Source organism: Carassius gibelio, chromosome A10 (assembly GCF_023724105.1).
Source record: "Carassius gibelio isolate Cgi1373 ecotype wild population from Czech Republic chromosome A10, carGib1.2-hapl.c, whole genome shotgun sequence".
Lineage (NCBI taxonomy): Eukaryota > Metazoa > Chordata > Actinopteri > Cypriniformes > Cyprinidae > Carassius > Carassius gibelio.
The window spans coordinates 1,339,114-1,363,592 of record NC_068380.1 but is presented as its reverse complement, the minus strand read 5'-3'; the positions used below and the strand labels follow the sequence as shown (position 1 = coordinate 1,363,592).

Sequence of the window (24,479 nt, the reverse complement as noted above, 5' to 3'; positions counted from 1 at the left end):
CATGAAGACATGTTGGAAAAACACATCGTTTTTCACCCATCAGGATTCAGGTAAGTCACACCTGGTCACATCATTTGGATATTTTTGTACTCTGAAGAGCTTCGTGCAACAGAAACTCCTAATGCAAACTCTGAGCAAGTTTGGGCAATTGAATAAAATATTAATTTCATCGCACGTGTAATGCAGAGGTAGAAGGGGTGGATAATCGGCACCCCCCCCCCCCCCCCCAACCCCCCCAAACTTGCAGGGCTGGCGCCGTACTTTCCATTCGCTCTCGAGCTCAGGCAGCCATGTGATGAAGTTCTGTTCTTCCCTCACACCTGCTCATCCTGGGGATGGAATAAGATGCTTTCAGATGACGATGCCTCGTGCATCTTCAGCAAACTAGTCTTGGAAGGATTTCGTGGATGTGATTTCTAATGGAGGATGTTCGTTTATCCGTTTCACATCCAGATGACCGGTTTTTCAGTGCCATGGGGAGAGTCCAAGGAGAATGTAAGTAGCCTACTTCAAGCTTCTAATTTTGCAAAAATAGGCCACTTGAAATATGTAGCTTTAATCTCGTGTAGAATTATTGCATTTTCATAAAAGGAAAAATAATCCTTTTTAAAACCTTTGGCCTGTTTTATTTTCTGGGGTGTCCAATTCATAAAAAAAGAAAAGAAAAATGTGGATAAATCAGCCAATTCAAAATGTTTTATTATCTTCTAACATAATATTTTTCTTATGAAATATTGTTATTTTATGTCATTTTTAAATATTACCAAAACAAACGCCTTTTTTAAAACAAGCATGGGTAACTGAAAGACTTTATTAACGCATGCTTCACTGACCTGCGAGTCACTGGCTGTTTAGCAAAGATAACGGATCAATAAGTGTTAATTGTCCTCTGTGTGACGTCACGCCGAAAACCCTAAGTGGTTAATTGCTTCAGGGTGGTTAAATTAAGAGCTGCTATAAAAGCTAACAGATAAAATGGAATTTTGAAATTTAAAATTATGTTGCTAAATATTTTATGTCTTCGGAATGAAAGAACGTGCTTTCATTCCGAAGCCTGTCCAGTCAAGCTAAACCTTTGTTCTGATGTAATGTGCATCCTTGAGAGAAGTGATGCTTAGTTTATGTAAATCAGCTTCTTTATTTTCTCTCATTTAGTATTAAGGGAAAATCTTTTATAAGGGCATTTGTATGATCATTTACATTTTCTAATGGAGTATGAAAAACATTTATATATGTGTGTGTCTGTATGTGTCGATTATGTGTTGTCTAAGATTAACTGAATAAATATGTAAAAGAGCAAGAATTAGATTATTTACATACAGGTATTGCTTTTAATTAGTGGTGAAATAATGGTTAGGAAATGCTGTGCATCTGCTTGCATTACTTATTTGAGGTTGATGAGTGAACTTATAAATAAACTGCTGCTGCTAAAACAAATCTATAATAAGGCAAACTGAACAATGAAAATGCTTGTGCATTATGATATTGAAATGTTTGCAGGACTATTTACATTGCAACAGATCAGTAAATTATTTTTGACATGTAAGAGACACGTATTCTTGTCATATTGATTAATTATAATTCATAATTGCAGTGCAGAGCCTTAAAAGCGTCCCAAGAATGCCGCACATGCTGTTTCTGAAAACTTTTGTTGAACAAACTAGAAGTTTCCCTCTTGTGTCTAAAATTAACCCAATAGAACGGAAAAGATGAGCTCTATAAAATGATCATAAATTAATGGGCAATATTTACTATCTGTAGGTGATTTTCTGGGACATTTATTACCTTTATGCGTAAATATTTCTCTAAATAAAAAGAGTAGTTTAGAATATTCTATAAAATAGTTAAAATGTTAGAAAAGCATACATTATTAAATATGTCGGGTCAATTCATTTAGGCTACCTTTTTTTTACACCAAGCCCTGGTTATTCATTTCTGATACTGGTGTTTATTCATAATTGCATTGAAGAAAATGGACAAGTCGGTGCGCGTCGCCGCGTGCGTTTCCAAATGGACTCTTAATTCCAAATTAAATTCGGCGCGACCTCGAGACCTCTGACCCCACGAGGTTTGTGCGTATTTTGGGCACTAGAGATGGAGCCCATTGAGTGCGTCAGTCCTGTCATCCGTGTGCCATAAGGACGTCATGGTGTTACCCCGAGCAAGAGGAGCGAAAATGCCTCCAGATCAAACCTGCGCGCATTTTACGCATGATACGCGACTAAAACCCAAGTACGCATGTGTTTACTCCCAAGCTCCGATGCTGTCTTTATGCCTTGCGTTTTTTGCTGCGTGCCCGTTTATTCTCTTGCCTGGATACGCAGGATTTCATGCGTACCGCACTGTAAACCCAGCCAAGCCGAGCTCCGACCGGAATAAACGAATCATCGCTGCTATGGATGGATGTAGCAGGCTCGCGTCATGTAGGCTACTGTAGGTTTACCTAAATCGTTCGAGTCAAGAATTAAGAAGTTCAACAATTACGCGCGGGAGCCATGGATGGGATCGATCTAATTTACAGGAACTTTCTTTTCTTTTCTTTTTTTCGTTTGTTTTGTGGTTCAACTAATCACTCGCATCTGCTGACTTGGAGTAATTGGGGCAAATGGGCTTAATGCACTTGTTGTGGTGTGACACATCACGTTGGAGGCGTGTTGTTATCTTTGGTTATCTAGCTGTATGAGTGTGCTGGTCGTCATAAAGCTAGATAACCGAAAGTAAGAACCGCTTCTATCAGCATCTCAACGTGGAGCATTAAATATATCGGTGAAATATAGGCATTGGATGCATTGTTGTACGTGCAAACGCTTTCAGGATGGCTTGTTTCATTTATAGGAATAAAATGAAAGCTTTTGGATGAAATGATGAATACTAAGCACATAGGAGACAAAGGCGTAAGTTTGTTGTAGTTGTCAGCTCATTGGAACCCACGTGCGTCCGAGTATCGTTGACTCTGGACTTATTCAAGCTCCTCAAATGAAATAATTGGGACATAATGGGCTGAAGGAAGGAATTGGCAAAGAAGCTCATCCTTAATTGATGCGGTCGAGCGCACGTGGGGGAGATGATGTGAACGCCCGTGGACCCCCATTCCCACGCTCGAGGGCAAGTGGGCAATGTCTTGTCTGGGGCAGAATATGACAGACAGCCCTGTGAGGGGGGGCCCAAGTGCGCCCTGCTCATCTGCATCTCTGTGGAGGGTGGAACAGCGGAGATGGGGTGAATGGAGGATGCTGGAGAGCCTGTGTGTGACGGGAATGTTTAACGGGATGCTGTACTTACACATCCACACACGACTCGTAAACTATTCACGACTAGGCCGACGTGGAGGCCCCAAGAGCTGACAACTGATTTAGTGTCGCTCTCTCACACATCATTAAGCAGATGCCTATACATGTACATTAGGAATATTGTTACCATGCTGTTCTTCTTTCTTTCCTTTTTAAAAACATACTTTCAATCATCAAAGCCTTAACATAGCTCCTGCTTTTATAATCATTTAATATCTTTAATTTAATATAATTCATTATTCACATTGGCATTTAGTCCTGATAATACTATAGAAATGTTAGGAATTCCAAATGTTATGGAATATATATATATATATATATATATATATATATATATATATATATATATATATATATATATATATATATATATATATATATATATATACACATTTGAATTACCTCATAGTTTTTGGAGTAAATTTGACAAAGTGATGCATCTACTTATGTTTAATAATATGTATTTATATGAATTATAGTTTTTGGAGATAATGTATATGAAATGCATTTTAAAATTATGTTTTACAATGAAAAAGAATGAATCACTTCATAATTCATAATCAATGCAGAAAGGGGAATTTCCACTGCAAACCATCACATTTATTTGGGTTTTATTCAAATGCTATTTTTCATTTGCGTTATTGTAGTGTTTTCTGCTACATTTCTGGGTTTCTGGGTGCTGTGTAATGATATTGACATTATATCTGTTACTGTAATGTGTATTTTAGCATATGGAATCAGTACTGATTGTCTGCTTGAACTTGAATTTGACCATGAAGCACCAGCTGACCTCTGAACTTTTATTCCTTTGGGACAGAGGACATCAGAGGTCAGACGGGTCACCACTTGAGGTCACACTGAGGACTCGAGCTAAAAAACAAAATATAACTTAGGGGGAAAAATCAAATAGATTTCCATAGTGTTCAGGGTTGTTAAAACCTGTTTGCTTCACAAGAAAATAGCAAGGTAACATGAAACTTTGGTGGTCAGAACATTTGCCTGAACACAATATACAATTTTAAAGAAATTATTTGAAATATATCATCCAAATCATTCTTTAGATCACACATATTGCATTTTACTTTTTAATGGATACCTATTTTGATTTATTATTATTCATTGTTTTGGGGTGAGGAGGACATAAAATGACTTTAGTTAAATAATATTTCACTGAAAAATAAGTAATATAATTACCCAAATTATAGCACTTTCTATTTCAACTGAATAAAGAAATAATTTATTACTGAAGAAGATTGAGAGAGAGCACAAGAATATCTGCTAATTATCCTGCAGTTATGATGTGCCCGCCCACTTTTGTTAAATCAGTCATGTGTGATGAGCTCTTGAGCTGATTGGGGTTTCCATGGAGATGATGAGGCGAGCTGACTATATGAGTTGGAGGTGCCAGTGTGTCATAGCAGCAATAAGTGTAATGAGAATCACCTCGTGTTACTGTGCTTTAGTCACAGAGATATTTTTATCTTAGATCTTTCGCTCGCAGTTTATAATGAGAACATAATCTGGCATCAACACTGAAGGATATTAATACTGATCCATAGCAGTTGTTAATAAAGTTCAGCTGTATTTCACAGCTAAAACAAGCTGAATTTCTTGAATGAATGAATGGGCTACAAATATACTTAGACTAAATTTCCAATACTGATATCCTGTGATTGTGTTTCAACAAATCTTCTAATATTTTCGACAACAGCTGATGACTTTGTACTTCATAAACGTTGAGCCGGCTCATTAATACAACGAGATTGCTAATTTGCTGCAAGATTCTGGGATTTTGATGGAGAGACACGAGGAGCCACTTCTTCTTCAGTTGAGGGCAAACAGACGGATGCATTGATAGCAAGACCGAATAAAACAGAAGTAACCGTGGAATTAGTGCTAGCATGAAATCATAAAATGAAAATGCAAAGGGTCTGTTATTATAAAAACAAAATTATAAAACTATCAAGATATGTTTCTGTATTCAGACAAAACCAAAATTAATTTGAGAATCAAATATTAAAATAATTTTTTTTTTTTTACTTCAGGGAAAGAAATAAAAGCATCGATTTGTGTGATGCTGAAAAGATGTAATTTGAAAATGATATTACATACAGTACGTCCCTTGATTAACTGTCAGCGGTTCATGGTCACCTCCAAACACGTCATTGTCCATTGTGGAAGCGATGCTTCCTGTTTGCCACCATCTTATGGCTTTGGCAGTGGAGACTGAGAGGGCAATCCCAAAATGTCTGCTGGCACACACTCACACACACACACATGTCGCACGGTTTGCATATGTCACAGCACAATGGCTGCCCGTTACCATGAATACCAATTTTCTAATTAGCACCATTTCCATTGATTTAGCACCCTGAGTTCCAGCATATGATTGGTGGTAATCACAATGCCTGGAGATTCTCAGGAGAGCCTTTGGCATCTTGTGTTTTGATTCAACGTCGCATGTACAGTATAAACCACTTAAAAAGACCAAATGGATGAAGATAGTTCTGCTTTTCTACAGCAAAAACAAATATGTGTTTTATGACTTCTTTTGCGTACACATTACTTGTATATTTGCATACATATCAGAACAGTGCACACATTTTACCACGCTTAACATTTTATATTATAGTGATATGAAAGAGAGGGTTTTGGATTCCTTTTGGAGTCACATTAGTAGCATGCATGAATTACGAACAGAAGAAGTACAGCTAGATGGCAGACTTGAGAAACGCTGTTAATAATTCATTCAGATTGAAGATATTCATGCAAAAATAGGTGCCCTTGATACTTGTGCACTTGGGAAACAAATGCACAGATTTTGCTTGTGGCCTCTATTCTTTGTTTTAGACTAAAATCAAATACTGTCCATTAAAAGTTATTGCATAAAATTCAATAAAAATATCCCTGGTACTCAAACAGAAGGTCATGGGTTCGATTCCCCAGGAATATGAATTGATAAAATGTGTTATTTAATTCCATTCTAAATTTGGATAAAAATGTATGACATCTGTAAATTTAGACATTATTTGTAAAATTAGATATTATATGTACTGTACCTCTGAATACGAGACATTGAGCTCACCGTTATATTGGCTCTTGTTGCATGAAAACAAAGTTCTGCTTTTCAACAAATGTGTTTTATGACTTCTTTAGCTTATATTCACACTAAATACATTTTAAATGTATAAATATCAGAACAGTGCACACATTTCAAACATGTTTCACATTTCATAGTACAGTGATACCGAGGAGAGGAATTTTGATCACTTTTAGAGTCACATCAATCCTATGCATGAAATATGAAAAGAACAGGTTCAGATAGATGACAGACATGAGAAACGCTGTTAATAATTTACACATTTAAGATATTCATGCAATAATAGGTTCCACTGATACTCATGCACTATAAAACCATTTAAAACATTTTATAGTGGATTGGTACAAGAGAGGACTTTTGATCACTTTTAGAGTCACATCTGTGGCTTGAGCATGAACAGATTTTGATAGTGGCATTTATTTTTCCTTTCTGACTATACTATCCATTAAAAGTTACTGCGTAAAATGGCATTAAAAGTTGCCTGGTGTGGCGTAAATAAAATGTAGCTTGACCAGTAGGTCATGGGTGTGATTCCCCAGGTTTGCATGAACTAAAAAAAATATTGTTTGAATGCAAAAAGTTGGTTTGGCAACAATGTATGGAAAATGCAAATCTAGAAATGATATGTACTTCTTAATATACGACATTCAGCTCACCATTATACAAAGTCTCGTTGCATGTATAGAACCACCTGGTTATAGTTCTGCTTTTCTACAGTGAAAACGAGTATGTTTTATGAGTTCTTTAGCTTTAAAATGTTTTTTTACATTTTAAGTTCATAGATTTTGCTGTGGCCTTTGCTATTTCTTTTCAACTATAATCATATAATGTCCACTAAAAGTGATTGGATGAATTGGCGTTTAAATAGCCTGTATGGTGTAAATACAAATGTAGCCCAACCAGCAGGTCATGGGGTCAATTCCCCAGGAATACATAAACTGATAGAGTGTGTTGTTTGAATCCAATTAAAAATTGTATGGCAAATGAAAATCTGAGCATTATATGTACCTCTAAAAATGAGATACTGAGCTCACCATTATGTAGTAAATCTAACAGAATAGTATGTGTCTTTATTGTGGGTGTAATGTGAAATCTTTGTGTTTCTCTGCGTGTGTTAGAGGCAGCTGGAGCTCGGAGTCGCCCGCAGGAGGAAGTGGAGGCAGTGCTGCCTCATGAGGCTGATGCAACATGAGGTGAGTGGAGAGCCAGAGGCCAGAAAAAGGGATGTGAACATCCTCTGCGGACCATTCATAGACACATGCACATCTGAGATTTGTTTTACCACTGCATACAAATCCAAAAGCATAAAGATATGCATGCAAATGACCAAAAACATGAGTGGAAAAATAAATATAACAAAATAATATTGGTGCAAAGAGTGGTTGAGTAGGGGTTAAAGGTAAGAGACACAAGCTGTGGGCTGTGATTATTATTTTAATGATAAGGTGCAGTGTTAATGCCAATGATGTGTTCGTATTGCACTGCAAAAATGACTTTGATTAGAAGAAATGTTTACTGGGCCAGAAGACTCAGCAATCACGGTATATGTGTGTGTGTGTGTGTGTGTGTATGTCTGAATCAGGGTGGTTTAGAAAACCAGGCCAAAGGCAACATTAAACCCATGACCTATTTCTTCAAATCAAGTCGGATGAATTGGACTGTTACATTAGACTCCCATTGAAGTTCTCTGTGATAGCAGACACTAATGATGCGATATTTAGATTATAATTACAAAACGGTGGGTCTGCATAAAGCTGAAACCGTTTTGTGTGTGTGTGTGTGTGTGTGTTTGTTTGCACAGAAATATTGTTAATAATAGACTCAAACAGCATGCAAATATCAATAAGCAACAACAAAACAATCCACAAATAAATATATTCATATTTTTTTGCAGCTAATTTGTTGATTGTTGCTAAATATGCACCGCTGTGTAAATATTAGCAGTCCAGCTTTCATCAGAATCTTCCTATCCAACCATAAATGTGTATTTTTAGTGTGTGAGGTGGATTTGAACAGGCTTCATCTTTTTTTCCTTTTTTTTTCTTTTTTTTTCATGGTTCCCACCCACGGAACAAAAGGCATGTGCATAATAAAACCATGCAAATACATGCAAATTGCAAAGCCAAAATAGGGGTATGGACTTGGTGCTTTCCTTTGTGATGCAATCATCCCCCTCACTGTGTACTTAAAGTGCTGGGTTAAGCAGGAGACAAAATGCTTTGAATGAACCAGAAAAGAGAACAAAAAGAAAAAACAGGTGTCTTTCCCTGTGCACTAATGTTTTTACAAAAAAAAAAAAAACTTCTTCTTTAAATTAGCATATATTTAAAAAGATAATTTCTGTATCATAGTTAACTAAAACTGAAAAGAAACAAACAAACAAAAATAATTATCATTACATGAAATAAATAAATGCTGACCAAAATAATTTTTTATTTCAACTAGTTGCCAAGGCAATATGTCTTAGTTTAACTCGATATACTAAAATAACTAGAACTAAAGCTGAAATTAAAAAACAATAAAAACTACCGTGTATAGACAAAAACACAGCAAAATGACAAAATGTCAGACTTTAACTCAAATAAAAAATAGAAAATAAAAACAGATTCAAAATATGAATAAAAAATATAATAGTATCTCAATGTTATTAAACTAACACTAATTACTTATATTTAAATATTTGTATGTATTATTATTATTTTTTATTAATATTTAATTATTAGACCAGAGTTTTGTTTTGAAATAATAGGTACAGAATGCTTCATGTTTAGGCCGCATGTTCTACAGTATTAATTTATCGGCATGTCTGTCCCACTATTAAAATTGGATTTTCATACCCCAGACAAGAGGTGCTTCTCTCTCAGACACAATATGGCGAGATGTGCACAGGCCCAGCGTGCAGACAGACGCCTCACAAGCTTCTTATAATGCGTGTCGACATTAACATTCTTGCATGTCTAATGCCGGGCTCGCAGCAGACATATAGTGTCAGGAGAGCGTGTGAATGAGGCCGTTATAGACAGCACCATTTTAATGATTTATTAATCTGTGTGGGCCTCATCTGAAAATTGGAGCCTGGATGCTGAGCAGCTCTGCTGGGCAGATGGGCCGACTGCAGACGTTCAGCACTGTGTGTGTGTGTGTGTGTGTGTGCATGATGCAGTGCTGACGGCCATAGAAACACACACTGCAGAGCTGCAAGTTATTTCGAAAGGCAACAGACCAGGCTATGAAATATATAGGCTATATATATATATATATATATAATATATATATATGTATGTATATATATATATATATATATATATATATATATATATATATATATAGATATATATATGTATATATATGTTTATTTATTTATTTATTTCAGTTCATGTAGTGAATGTTTTTAGTGTTATTTGTTAATCAATTGACAAATAAATTAATTGCAGAGTTCTTTTAAATAGATTGATAAGCTGATGTAATGAAATATGCATGAGAAATTAAATTGAAAGGGAAAAGCTTGGATGCAAGAATTCATACTGTCAGACTGACTGTTTTAGATGCATTGAGTTGTAGCCCAACTGATCTCATGTTTTCTTTTGCTCTGTGTTAATGCATTTTGCACAAAGTTTGAAGGCTGTTTTAAATGGTATGTGCAGTGATGATGTGGAGGAGGAGGAGTGTGTGAAGCTGGACTTAAATTTACATGCTCTATAATTCCAGGATTACTTTAAACCCATTTTGCACAGGGATTTACATCTGAAATGTGTTGTGTGAAAGTTTGTATCAAAATCACTGATAACACATGGCTGCATGAATATATGTAAGCTAATGGAAACTATTTTGTCTATGTTTTGCTATAGTATAGCTATAACATGTCTTTTTTTAGATTTGATGATATAAATTTCCACAGCAATTTCTGTTGCTGCAATGTATGCTATGGGATCCAGTATTCAAATATAAATTTTCAAAAGTATCCGGTGATAAAAATTTTATTAAAATAAAAAATACTTTTAGTTCACAAGGATGCATTAAAATAAATATATAATGCTTCAAATTGTATATCAAATAAATCCTGTTCTTTAAAAAGTAAAGTATACATTTTAAAATATATTAAAATATAAAACACATTTTAAAATTTTATTTTCTTTTAAATAATACAATATTACTATTTTTACAGCATTTTTATTTAATTAAATCCAGTCTGGGTGAGCATAAAAGACTTCTTTTAAAAACATAAAAAAACCTTACTGACCCCAAATTTTTGAACAGCATCATGCATTTTAATTCCATGCACTTGAATGATTTAAATAGCAATGTGGCATATCTTTTGCATTGGCAAACCGCAGTTTTACAAGCTTTTATGATCAGTGAAAAGGTCTGAACTACATTTAATGCATGAGGAGAAGTTCTGGAAGTTGTGGAAGGGAAAGTCGTGGTCTAGTGATTAGAGAGTATGACCCCTAACCCTAGGGTTGTGGGATTGAATCTCGGGCCGGCAATACCACACCTGAGGTGTCCTTTAGCAAGACACCGAACCCCCAACTGCTCCCCCGCCGCCGCAGCATAAAAGATGCCCACTGCTCCGGGTGTGTGCTCACTGCTGTGTGTGTGTGTGTGTGCGCTTTGGATGGGTTAAATGCAGAGCACGAATTCTCTGCAGTATGGTTCACCAGTATGGGTCACCATACTTGGCTGAATGTCACGTCACATGACTTTTTTTATATGTAGTACTTCTTTATATTAGGATGTTCAAGAAACATTATGACTATTGAGAATTTTAATGCATAGTTATCATTGTGTTGGTAATATATTTGTGTAAAATGTAAGTAATATTATATTAATTTAGCCTATTTCTAAACACACATACAAATGCAAGTGTGACAGGTCAAGCCATATTCAGCGTTTAAACACTCTGGTAAATGTATATTAGATTAAGAATCATTTAAATGCTAAATGCTAAAATCATTAAAATACATAAGTTCGAGCCCCTACTGGTCATTCTTCTCTTAATGTCTCTCTGCTGAAGTGAGTGGCGATTAAGCAGCGATATTTCATCCTTACCAGAGACACTGCTCTCTCACAGGTCCCATGATGGAGTTCTGTGTTAAGAGTGTCGATGGAGAGAAAAGGAGGGGAAGACAAATTGGAGGGGGCTTACAGTGGCTGAGTCAAAGGGTCCATTGTGCTGGGGCGAGGAGCAGAGTTAATCAGGAGACCCAACAGTAATCAACGGTAGAGTTTGGGTCGGACAACTGCTTGGGTAAACATCCATTGTTCTTGAGCTGAGGTACCAAACAATGCCAGCATTGTCCCCGGGTCTCTCATTAGGGTGTGCTGGGGGTTACGAGCTCTCAGCTCGGGCTGTTAAGAGCTTCGGAAGCGGATGGGAACCAGAGGGGTAAAGCTGAGCGGAGGGGGAGAGTCCCTCCGCCACAAAACCTTTTGGCCATGGGCCGCACAAGCCGCAGGAAAGAGAGAAAGGCCAAGCTTGTCATGACATCTTCACGTCAAAATCTCACGGAAGGCTCTTGTTGGCGGAGTGTGTGTGTGTGGGGGGGGGGGGGGGGGGGGGGGGCTTGATTTCACAACAGGAGAGAAGGACATGAAAATCTATTAGAAAGGGAGTTATGGTAATCTATAACCAATATCAATAAAATCCAGATGGTGTCTTCACAAAATACGTCCTATTTTGTTTCTGGTGAAAATAGGCATATTAAAGCTATAAACAGTGTGCGGCACTTACTAATAATCATAATAATAAAAAGTTACAAATAATGTATATTCAATAAATTATAAAATGTATTAATAATAAAACCATAATTAACTGCTGAATCAAAATTAAAGCTTCATTTTGAGTTTTGTTTTGTTTTGTTTGTTAGAAAAGAAACAAATGTCATTAATGAGCAAGTAGGCTACACTAAAAAACTGTCTTCCAAGATGTTTTTTTGCCTCACCCCGATTCATTATGGTAAGCATATAATAATCATAATAATTTAGAAATGTCAGGGCCAAGAAACTGTCTAGTTCCGTCATTCGTGCGCAATGGCGTAGCCACAGGTGTGTCAGGGTGTGCACACCTGTAGTCTCGAGGTGACTGAAGGTCTGGGATTCATGGCAGCTTTGATTGGCCAAGGCCCGCCCATGAGGCCGTGTGACCGACATGGCAAACAACCAATCACAGATCATTTCATTCATCCTCACATTTTGTGTGCTTAAATTGCATGGAAATGTCATGGATACATTTGGCTACTGTTTTTAGTCTATTTCTTGGCTTTTTTTTCTTTTCTTTTTTCTTTACACATGAGGTTTTTTAATGGTGTTTCTTTAATGGTGTGTTTGTGTGTGTGTGTGTGTGTGTCATCCTTTTGGATGACAAATCTGGATTCCAGCCTTGGCACACATATGCAGTAGTTGCTATTCTAAGCACTCAAGAGAGAGAGAGAGAGAGAGTGAGGTTCATGTAGCACTCTCCCATGAAGAAAGCATGCTACTAAATGTAATTAGACAGCGGATGAGTTTGGCGCAAGGATAATTTCCCCCCCAAACCCTTTCATCTTCCTGTTCTCTCCCCCACCTAATTTTACATAATAAGACACAGCAGGCATAAAATCTCTCCTTAAGTCATGACATGGCCTCTATATGTGTGTTTAATGAGTATGTATGTGCTGGAAATGGGGGTCTTTTGTTCATTTTAGAATCTGGGAAATTTCTGAGCGCTGTGAACCATTTATCTACTATTTTGTGTGTGGGAAAATGGACGCTCTTTCATGCCGTTGCTTCAGTCAGTAGTATCTCTGTTATCTCAGAAAGCACATTGGATCGAAAACTCATCGTTCTGTGGGGGTAATATTCGGCTAGTGTGTGAAATGGGAAAAGAGGAACTAGCATCCGCCTCCCTGAGCCATTAAACCAGGACAGGGCTCAGAGAAAGGAAACTGGGGCTATAGGGGTCTTACAAATTCCTGCATACAATGTAACGGACTACACAAGACATTGCATTTGATTGTATTGTGAAAATTGTCTGTGATATTACTGGATATCAGCAGGAAAGTGTGTCAGAGGCAGAAGAAAAAAACTATGATGAAAACTTTTATTCTTTAAAATAATATGAACTGCTGTATTCATAGTTTATGAAAACAAGCACCTCTCTAATTTAGATTAATGTGTGCTTATTTTATGAATAATGTGCAACAAGACCAGAAACTAAATAATTTGTGATATGATTTAAAAATGTAATGTACTGTCTGGTTAAGTTTGTCCATAATTTTTCCTAGGCACCAAAACTAGAAACATTATAAAAGTAAATAGAATAAAATTAGATTTTTATGTGATTCAGAATAACTCAAATAATTATAAAAATATTTACTCAATAACACTGGTGTTAAAAAAATAAAAGAATAAAAATAAATAAATAAAATTGCTGCTCATATATAGATTACAGAAATAAGAAGCATTTTGTAACTGTACATTTTTTTGTAAATGTATATATATGTATATGTGTGTGTGTGTGTGTGTGTGTGTGTGTGTGTATATATATATATATATATATATATATATATATATATATATATATATATATGTATATGTGTGTGTGTGTGTGCGTGTGTGTGTGTGTGTGTATATATATATATATATATATATATATATATATATATATATATATATATATATATATATATATTACAGTTTTATAGATTTTTAATGAAACAAAATCCTTAATAATAGGACCGGAAAGGTTCAGTATATAGTTTATAACATTTCTGTTCTGTTTTAATATATGATTATATTAGTTATGATATAGGTTTTATATATAGCTATATATAATTTTAAGTAAATGTTTATTTATTTATGTTTTAATAAATGTATAGTCATATAAATTCATCCAGCTTTATTTGTTAAATATTTGATTTAAAATATTTGATTGCATTATTCTCTGAGTTTTATGGCAACACTTCCTCACAGCTGGCGCTTGGCATGAGCCGAGAGATAAACATCAATTATGACATCACTTTCTCAAGCTGCCTCAGTTTTGACTGCTGTATGGAGGATTCAGGCTTGAGAAAATGACATAACCTAGCAAAGCACAATGAAAAGAAAGGCAAGTGTGTGTGTTTTGTTATGTGTGTGAGTGTGTCTGCCATCGGAGGGGGTGGTGATGTTACACTACACCAGGGTTGTATGCGATATGCTGGATTAGAGAGGACAAACGTATGCAAATATTGTTGCTTAGTTCTTACAGGCTTTCTGAGAAAGTTTGACAGAGAGTAAAAGAAGAAGAGATGCATGTGAGGTTTTGTTGCCATCTGTGATGCTAACCTTGGGAAACTGTATCCTAATTAGCATAAGAATAATTGATACATTAAATAAGTCTTACAGTGTCAGGGTTGTGTAGAAGAGAAGCAGACACACACAGAGGATTTAGAAGAATAACAGAGAAATAAAACACAAATTGATGTCTGATCACTTAAATGCATACATCAAAAAGGCTATAAAACAACACACTAAAACTATATTTTTTTATTATAAGAGAAATCAAGAATATTTATATATTATTAATACATTTTGTTTATTATCAGGGTTATTATAGTTAAATAGTTAAAACCATTAAAAACAGTTACTTGAAATAAAAAAATGTTAACTGAAATAAAATTTCTCCACCATTTCTCATTTTAATTTACTTTAACTTGATGTATTGAAATAACTAAAACTTAAAAAGAAAAATGAGTAAAACACAGCCAAACTACAAAAAAATGTAACTAAAGCTAAAATGAAAATGGAAAATATAAAAATAAAAACGGATTCAAAATATTAATAAAAACTATAACAGTATCACAATGATACTTAACTAACACTTGATTATTTAGGGTGAATTTATATAATCATTTATGTAATAAACTAATAATCTCATTGCAACATAAAATGAATATTTTGACTTTTATAAAATTTCCTCATATCTCACTTTTTCTAAATTAAGACTATTAATAGGAATAAACATTTCAGATATGTCTCTAAAAAGATAACGTTAACTGTTTTTGGTGTCAAGTTATGAGTCAGACAAGTATGCAATGATCTGAGAGGAATCAAGAGGCCATAAGCCCTTCATATTCATAACATTTATGAGATATTTGTGACTCAACTGCATCAAATACATTTGTGTGTCTTGCTCTTGCACACACACACTGAAAGGTTAGCGGTGGTTAGGTGTGAACTCACGATGTGTTAACAAGACTGACTCCTTCTGTGAGCACACACACTTTCAGATTCATAACCCTTAAAATAGTATTTGGTCCTGTAAAAGTTTCTCATGTTGGCTTTGGCTGAGCAATATATTTCTCTGATGCCTCATAGACCTGACAGCACACAGGATCCCCTGAAATGAAAAAGCACAGTAGGCCTACATTGATACATTTATATCCTGACCGTAATTAAAGTAAGAATTAAAAGCGATCGCTTTCCCTCATCATGATCAATGATGGTTTAATTTCACTCAGAAATCTCATCTCATCTCCGCATCTCATTCCCACGTCTAAAGTAATGGGTGAACATAGCAAGTTCACCATAGCCAAAGGCCAAATGGACACAATTTTTCAGAATAGAAAAAAATAAAACCAATGCAAAAGAATGGTGTTAGAAAATGAGTTTCTGCTGATCTGTCAAGCTCGTATTTGTCTTCTGTGGAAGTGGATAGCAGTACATCAGGAATTCAATTTCCTCTTCCAAACTTCCTACTGAACTAATCACCATGTGTTCATCATTTACATGGATTTAACCTCATACAGTCTTTAAGAGCCAACTCATGCAGAACAATGTCAGCAAAAATCAGATGCATGTACGTTGACTCTGAAACTGTTCATATGTTGTATGTTACTCTACATTTATAGTGCATTATTTTTTTTCTTTTTAGGGTCGGCAGACAAATGAAGGATGCTAGAGGAATCATGGGAAGGATATGATCTGGATACTTTAATTTCACATCAGTGATGATGAAAGTAACATCAACCATAGTTCACATATCATCATACGAAGATGGCTAAGATGATTCAATCAAAGGGTAAAATATATAATATAAATCAAATTTGCCTATATAAATGTGTGTGTGTGTGTGTGTGTGTATATATGTATAAATGAACACATGAACATTTAGAAAAAATTGATATATGTATAGATATATAATACTGTATATATTCAAGTGCAATTTTCTTTTTAGAAATGAAAGTTTTGGAGGAATTGGAGAAATGTGTATTTAACATAATGCATATGCTTATATTTAATGTTTTACATTTGTATGTATTTTTATGATGATACATAATGATTTACAGATTTTTAAATAAACACTTATAGTTGATCAAAATATGTTCAAGTTTCTTTCTTTTCAGGTGTGTGTGTTAATCTTTCATCCCAACAGCCCAAATGTTACAGATCATAAGAGCATGCAGTTTGCATTAATCAAGGATATTAATATAGCTTTCATACTTCACGATATGTTACAATACCTAAGGAAACTGAAAGAAACAAAAGCCTTTAGTTTAGTTTAGATAATTAGCAGGTAAAATCATCTTTTGCTGCTTTGTTTTGCTAATCATATGAAGGTTATTTTAGTGGGAGGGGCATAAGCATTCTAGAGAGTGTTTGATTGGGTGAAAATTGTTATATTTATTCCATTGATTCTATTTTGTCAGAAGACAATTTAATTTATATATATAATTTAAACATATATATATATACTAAACATTTTTGGGGCTCCCAAAGCTTCAAAAATGAAATTGTGCAGCAAATAAAATAATCATTTACAATAAACTTTTAGAAACATGACTTTGTTATGGTAGAAATTAAGGGGGGGGGGGGGGGGTCTACATTCTTATTTAAATATGTTGGAAAACCACTGAAAGCTATTCAATATATTACCATTAAAATGAAAAAAAATATACATAATTAACACACCATTATTAATGATTAGCCAATATCAGCATCATTGAGTTGAGAGCTCTAGTGTCTGGTCAGTATGTGTTGTTGTGAGTGGACGCTGGTCCTCATGTTAACAGCCTCCTCTCATCCTCTCAGGAGGCCCTTGTTAGACGAGGTGTCGCTGAAATGAATTAGCTTGATTCACAGTCTTCTCCACAGCCTGGAGGTGAGGAGAACCACCATGTCTCTTCATAAAGACTGTGCAGTGTTTCTGTATGCAGAGCTTATATTGAATATCATTAAACTCTAAACAAGCCAATAATATCCAAATAAGCAGCAGAAGTTAACACTGTACCTCCAGTAATTAGCTCTTATATATGGAGAAGCCAGCAGTGGGCAGCACATCAGTCATCTAAGGAGAAATATGTGCATGTTTTGTCTTTCTGCATTACTGCAATAAGTATATTTTTAAACACGTTAATCTGGCTAAAATTGAACCATATTTGTTTGCTTTCAGGAAAAGTCTATGGGGGAAGCTAAACTATGGCTTAACATATCCAGGGAACATTAAATTTGGACATCTCAATGGACAGTGGGAGGGACGGGCTGTCTGCGAGACAGACTATTGTCCCGCCACGGTCTCAAACCCCACTAGAGTCTCTCCCCCATTCTTAGAGTCAGACAAGGCTAAGAGGTTTCCACATTCACGTCCACCTCAACTCGCTCCCCACTTCACCGGAGCAATGCATGATACCAGCTCACTTCAGCCCACAGAGGAGACCAGACTGCAGCTGCCTGTCTGGGGCTGCATGAAAGAACGGGGTGTTTTTCAGCTGGGGCGGAGAGGGAAACTGTGAATACCCTCCCAAAGAGAGATGAGGCATATTGAAAACTATATTAAATTACCCTGATTAACAATTTAGCCACGAACAGGAGAGGTAGGGAGGGGCTCTATTGGCAGAGCCAAAGCCTATTCACCAGCAGAGCGGCGGGGTCGAAAGGTCCCCCAAGTTCACAGGCTCTGCAGCTTTGTTATGCTAACACACAATCTCAAATCAGCAGCCAAGTGAAGTGTGAAATAGAAATGATTCCTTGAGAACTTTCAGCAAGTTTGTCGTCCACCCCACCCCCCACCCCCCCCCCCCCTCAATAACAGGGCTCTGCCGCCTGCTCCTATGTCCTGTTAAAAACTACTACCTCCATCCATGGGACAGAAAACCACCAAATGTTACAAGTAGTATTTTGATGAGTAGATAATTTGTCACACATTATATCTGTATTGTTGCATGTTTGAAAATATGGAAGCTTATTTCTGCCACAGGGTAAAAAATAATAATAAATAAATGTAAATACAAGTTTTAATCTCACAACTCTCAAACTCTTTTTTTCTCTCTCACAATTCTAAATTTATATCTAAAAGAATTGTCAGAATTGCGAGACAATAAAATCTGCTCTCAGTTTAGATCTGTAAAACTCTAGAAAACTTGTGCAATCTGTCAAAATTATGAGAAAAAGTCAGAATTGTGAGATTTAATCAATCAATCAATCAATCAATCACCTTTATTTATATAGTGCTTTAAACAAAATACATTGCGTCAAAGCACTGAACAACATTCATTTGGAAAACAGTGTCTCAATAATGCAAAATGATAGTTAAAGGCAGTTCATCATTGAATTCAGTTATGTCATCTCTGTTCAGTTGAAATAGTGTCTGTTTTTATTTGCAATCAAGTCAATGATATCGCTGTAGATGAAGTGACCCCAACTAAGCAAGCCAGAGGCGACAGCGGCAAGGAACCTAAGGAATTTAATGTAAATAAAATAATACAAATTGGTGCCACAGAAGAAAAACAAAATATATAATTGTAAGATTAATTCTGTGAAAAGAATCTGAATGGCAAAATAAAATAAAAAAAACAATGTGATGTCAACTTAAGGCTGGAAAACACTATATGACTTTTAAAATCGAAACATATTTAAAAATACTGCGCATCACATGCTTACCGACTATGTAACAGTCACAGGGGAAAAACGGGCCATCATACACTAAAGGACTGAGGAGCACACTCTACCAGACTTTAAAGTTGTGCCGATCATAACAAACTCATGCGCCTTGTTGCTAGAATATGTGTGACGAATTAAAACAATTTGTTCTAAAATCAGCTGAAAATATCAAACATGATATAAGCTAAAAAAGAGTCTGTGACCATCATACACTTCTTGATTTTAGAAATGAGTTTGTGAATATGTAAAACTTGGAATTGTAAGAAAATTAATTAGAAAATTATATCTCGTAATTCTAAGTTTGTAATCTGTTCAAACTAGCAGATTTCATTGTTTCATCTGTTATATTAAGGTCACATTAAAACATGTTTGCCTTCATCATTTAATTTTCCTACTTTTCAAATGCATTATATATATATATATATATATATATATATATATATATATATATATATATATATATATATATATATATATATATATATATATATATTTTTTTTTTTTTATTGTTTTACTCTAGTCCCACAACAAGTTTGTCAATAGATTCAGAAAATCCATAAAAAAAATCTTTACAAAGAGTGAAATGATCATAAATTATTATTATGATGTGTGTTTAAATCAAAACAAATTATGAATTCTTGGTTGTGAGGCTGTTTCCATCACTGTCAACAGTATTACTGCTAATAAAGTTTTTTCAGAAGTTCAAACATGGTAACAACAGTGTCACTGAGCACCATGCTTGAGATCAGAATCAAGGTAAATATCATTTCTCATATTCTATTCAAGCTGCGGTTTTGTCAAATTATGCAATAATCATGAACATACTGTTTGATTCTGTGTATTTAAGATGCACAAAATGCTAGCCATGAAATTAGCCTTAGCAAGAACATTTTTTTGTTTTTTAATTGTATTTCGACCACAAAATACAATTAAACACAAAACATAATTGAGATATTGTCTAAATATTTATGACAAAATTACTAAAATTACATATTTCTCCGGTGGTGCATATTTAGCCCCCAAACTCACACAGACACAGAGTTGGACGTTGTAAGTAGACAAAATAAACTATTAAGAGTATGAAAAGTCTGTCCAGTGCCCATAGTTGAAGAAACACACATAAATTATGGTTATATAATTATTGTAGTTTTAAGAGCAAATAGATGTCATTTTAATGCTGAATGTTCAATGATTCTCAGTCCACTAGGAACTGTTTTATGTCCTCTGGGAACCATAGAGCCGCTCCACACTCCACGCTTAATGATGGGTCAACCATTGTTTAAATCCAGGTCAACATGACTCGCCCTCATAGGGCACATTCAGTGATAATCAGTGACCCTTTATGATGCTCAGTGGATTATGTCTCTCTTGGGTCTCATTTGTGAGACATTCATTGATAGCAGAAGGTCGACGTCAGTGTCAACTATGGATCAAGTCTAGTATTGGGACATCCACTATATGGCAAACAATTTAGTCTGAAATTTTTGTCATATTTAGAATAGGTACATACCAAGGGCTATAATGAGATACTGAAACTTTGCACTGTTAAAGGAATCGCTCAACTTAGGCCATCTAAGATATGGATGAGTTTTTTTTTTTTTCTCAGAAATTTGGAGAAATCAGCAGTGAATGGGTGCCGTCAGAATGAGAGTCCAAACAGCTGATAAAAAAAAAGTCCTTTATCTATAATATTGCTTTCTCATGTAAAAAAGTCATTTTGTCTGAATCAGGAGAGAAATATGCACAGATCAAGCACAGTTTAGAAGTAGAAACAGTCCAAAACAATGTTTAAACAAATATATCAGTGGATTTTGATGTGAGAAGACAACAGGGGATGGACTTATATTTTGACTGGAAGTGATGGTTTAAAGTTAAAACGTTTTAATGATGGATTAGTTTCTTACTAACAGCTTTTCACTTGACAAGACATGAATTGATGGACTGGACTGGTGTGGATTATTTGTGGATTATTGTGATGTTTTTATCAGATGTTTGGAGTCTCATTCTGACGGCACCCATTCACTGCAGAGGGTCCATTGGTGAGCAAGTTATTTAATGATACATTTCTCCAAATCTGTTTTAATGAAGAAAAAACTCATTTATATCTTGAAAGGCCTGAGGATGACTACATTTTCAGCAAATGTTCTTTTTTGGGGTGAACTATTTCTTTAATTTTGTATCATACATTTGGTTAGAAAAATGATTTAAACCAGCAGGTCAGTGACATTTTTTGATGCAGCTGGCGGAAGTAATTTTAATAACAAATAAAACTAAATAGTTTATAATTGATTAGGTTATAATCTTAGTTTGTCCTAGTCGTTAGCTCTCAAAATAAAAGGGATGTGAGTAACCCCTCTGTTTCTTCTTAGTTTGTCCTCTCTCTCCTTTTTGGGATAATTGTCAGAGAAAATTGCGCAGCAATTTCAGATTTATGTAGCACTTTGAATACATGCTCCCCCTCTCAAGTCTGATTGGTATCCAACCGCCTGTTACCATGGTAATGACAAGATCATTTTCCTGTAGCTCTTTGTGAGGTGGCCTTTCTCAGACGAAAGGTTAAGCAGACGTGCTTGACCTGTGGGGGCAGATCTATTGTCACCCTTACATTATTATATCTCACCAACGAGATAAAATAAGGAGAAAAAAAATTACATAAAGAGTTAAAGAATTTATTCATGATTCTGATGAAACAGGTTGATCTTGCTTTAATAAGATGTGTAGTCGGTTTGTCCATGCATACACAGGAAAGTCACAGCTGTACATGGTTTACAATCTCCGTAGCAACAACTGGATCTCTTACTGTTTAAAGGGGCCCTTGGACCCCCACTGACTTAAACCCAAGCCTGGGGCCAATATAATGAACCTGTGATCTGTTCGTCAAACAAGAGCTTCATACCCCATGAGCTCAAGAACACTGCAGCGAATCTACAGCCGCAACACAATGAGAGTTTTTCCACTGCTTTAGCTGAAGCCAGACCAGTTGGTGACCCATTAAAGAAAGAAAATGCAGCCTATTTGTACTTGTGTTCGATGTGATTTCAGAGAAGAATAACCTTCATTGCAGTCCACTGTATTCCTGACAACAGTGCTGGGTAGTGCCTGATCATCTGGATTAAGTATCAGATTCCAAAAATTTAGTACTTTGTAAAATGCTCATAATATGATTACAGTTACTTTTTTACAAGTTACTGATAATACCTTCCACCTCTTAATAATAGACTTCACTGTGCTTCTAGGCATTAATAAAGTCTTTGAAGGTTTTTTCCACATCTATCTTCTGTCCACAACTTTCTCCCGGAGTTCTTTTGACAGTGCCTTGCCACCCATAGTTGATTGTTTGCTTCAGTTGCACAACCAAGGACTGAAATGCTCCAGGAAAGCTCTTTTCATTCTGAGCTGATGAAAATAACCACAGCTGAACACAGTTGAAAGTCAAATGGCTTAATGTGCCATTGAGAAGCTACACCTGATTGAGTTTACAAGTCATTTTTAGGACGGGGCTGATCCCTTTTCCAACTTATTGATTCAGGTTCTTGGACGTTATAAGATGCACTGAGCACTGACAATTTTTTATTTTATTTTATTTTGGGGTGATTGTTTTCTATACCAACTGTAGATTACATTATTGACTACAATTTTCATTAAGTCATTTGTTATCAGTAATAGGCTAGAATTTGTAAGTAATCTACTCAGCACTGTCTGCCAACCAAAATGGTTTGGAACAAAGTAATCGCTTAATATCGGCACTCTTGTGATGTCAAAGATAGATCTACATGATATGTTGGCACTAGTCCTGTCACACTGGGCAGATGAGCGAACAAGTGCTCGAAGAAGTGAGAGGTGACGTGTCTAAGAAATTTGTAGCCTTCAATTAGCCATGAGTAGAGTCAAGCCGTTTAACTCCCCTAATGTATCGAGACGTTGCCATTACCTCTGTGATCTAGATCACACTCTCGAGCATCTGAGGGGGTTTGACGCCCAGAGGAAGTGACATGGGAGACGACAGGTTATTTTTGGTGTAAGGAGTATTGGAAGATGAGAACAGAGGTTGTGATGGTGTAATCAGAGCCTTTTACATCGGGAAAAAAAAGGCTCCAATAATCTGGTGATATTGATGTTATATCTGTTAAGTGGAAAAAACAAGATTTTGTTAGATTAAAAAAGCATTTAAGATTGTCATGCAGTGTGAGACCTATACAATGACTTTGAGAGGGGATGACATTTAAAAAAAATAATTAAATAAATAATAATTTGTTGAGGTTTTGCATGAAACTTTTGGTATAATAAAATTATAAAATGCAATATAATTAAATACTAATTGATGACAGTGTTAATATTTCAGTGACCCTAATGAAAAAAACACCCTTGTTCCTCAGCCGAAAGAAAACTTTATTAACTGTGGTGACTGAAATGTTTAAAAATAATATGTATCAAGCTTGATTATACTTAACATAGTGTACTAATGAATAGTGTTGGCTGTATGACCGATTGCTTGAGATGTTTCTCATTTGTAAGTCACTTTGGATAATATTGTCTGCTGAATGAATAGATGTAAATGTGAATTATACAACATTTTCTCAAATGAGAGATTTGTGTGGGGTAAATTAGCCAAAATTTAAGTTGTCCCTGTAAATCTTCTACTCTGCTCTAGCACTCATTTGCATATTCAAATCTGGTGTCTCTCAAGCCAATCACTGAATTAAATTGTAGTTACAGTGGAATTTTTTTAAGCAAACAATGACAACTACATTTCAACATTCCTCATTATTTGTTTTATTTTATGTCAATATGTAAATATCTAAAATGTTTTTAAATCAAGATACGTTTACTTACAAAAGCCAAATTACTTACAAGACTTGTTTTCTGAAAACAAAATGTATTAAAATGAATGGCAAACATACCTGTAAATAGGGCAAGGAAAAAATGAATTTAAAGAGAAAACAAAAATATATTTCTTACCTCATTAACAGACTTTTTTTGTTTTAAGCATAAAGTCTAAAATTATTATATATTTTTCAGAAAACAAGACTTATCTTATGTCATTTTGCCTCTCAGGTAAATGTATCTAAATTTGAGTGTTTAGATATTTGTACTTGAAAAATGCTGAGAAAGATTTTTTTTTTCAGTGTAATGTATGATGAAGTGTCACTGACACTGTAAATCCAACCAGTTGGAAACAACTATATTGAAGA

The 24,479-nt window shown here is 35.2% G+C and overlaps 1 long non-coding RNA gene across 3 annotated transcripts; it reads left to right on the top strand.

The window, feature by feature from the left end:
• The first annotated feature begins 244 nt into the window (after positions 1-244).
• LOC128020747 (uncharacterized) lies at positions 245-18,432 on the top strand. Of its 3 annotated transcripts, XR_008185381.1 has the most exons (5): positions 245-495; positions 7,509-7,583; positions 16,283-16,429; positions 17,440-17,509; positions 17,801-18,432. It is a non-coding gene; the product is annotated as an uncharacterized LOC128020747 (long non-coding RNA). The 3 variants fall into 3 exon arrangements; XR_008185382.1 differs by lacking the exon at positions 17,440-17,509 and having other exon boundaries at positions 250-495; positions 17,801-18,431; XR_008185380.1 differs by lacking the exons at positions 17,440-17,509; positions 17,801-18,432 and having other exon boundaries at positions 253-495; positions 16,283-16,729.
• The last annotated feature ends 6,047 nt before the right edge of the window (positions 18,433-24,479 follow it).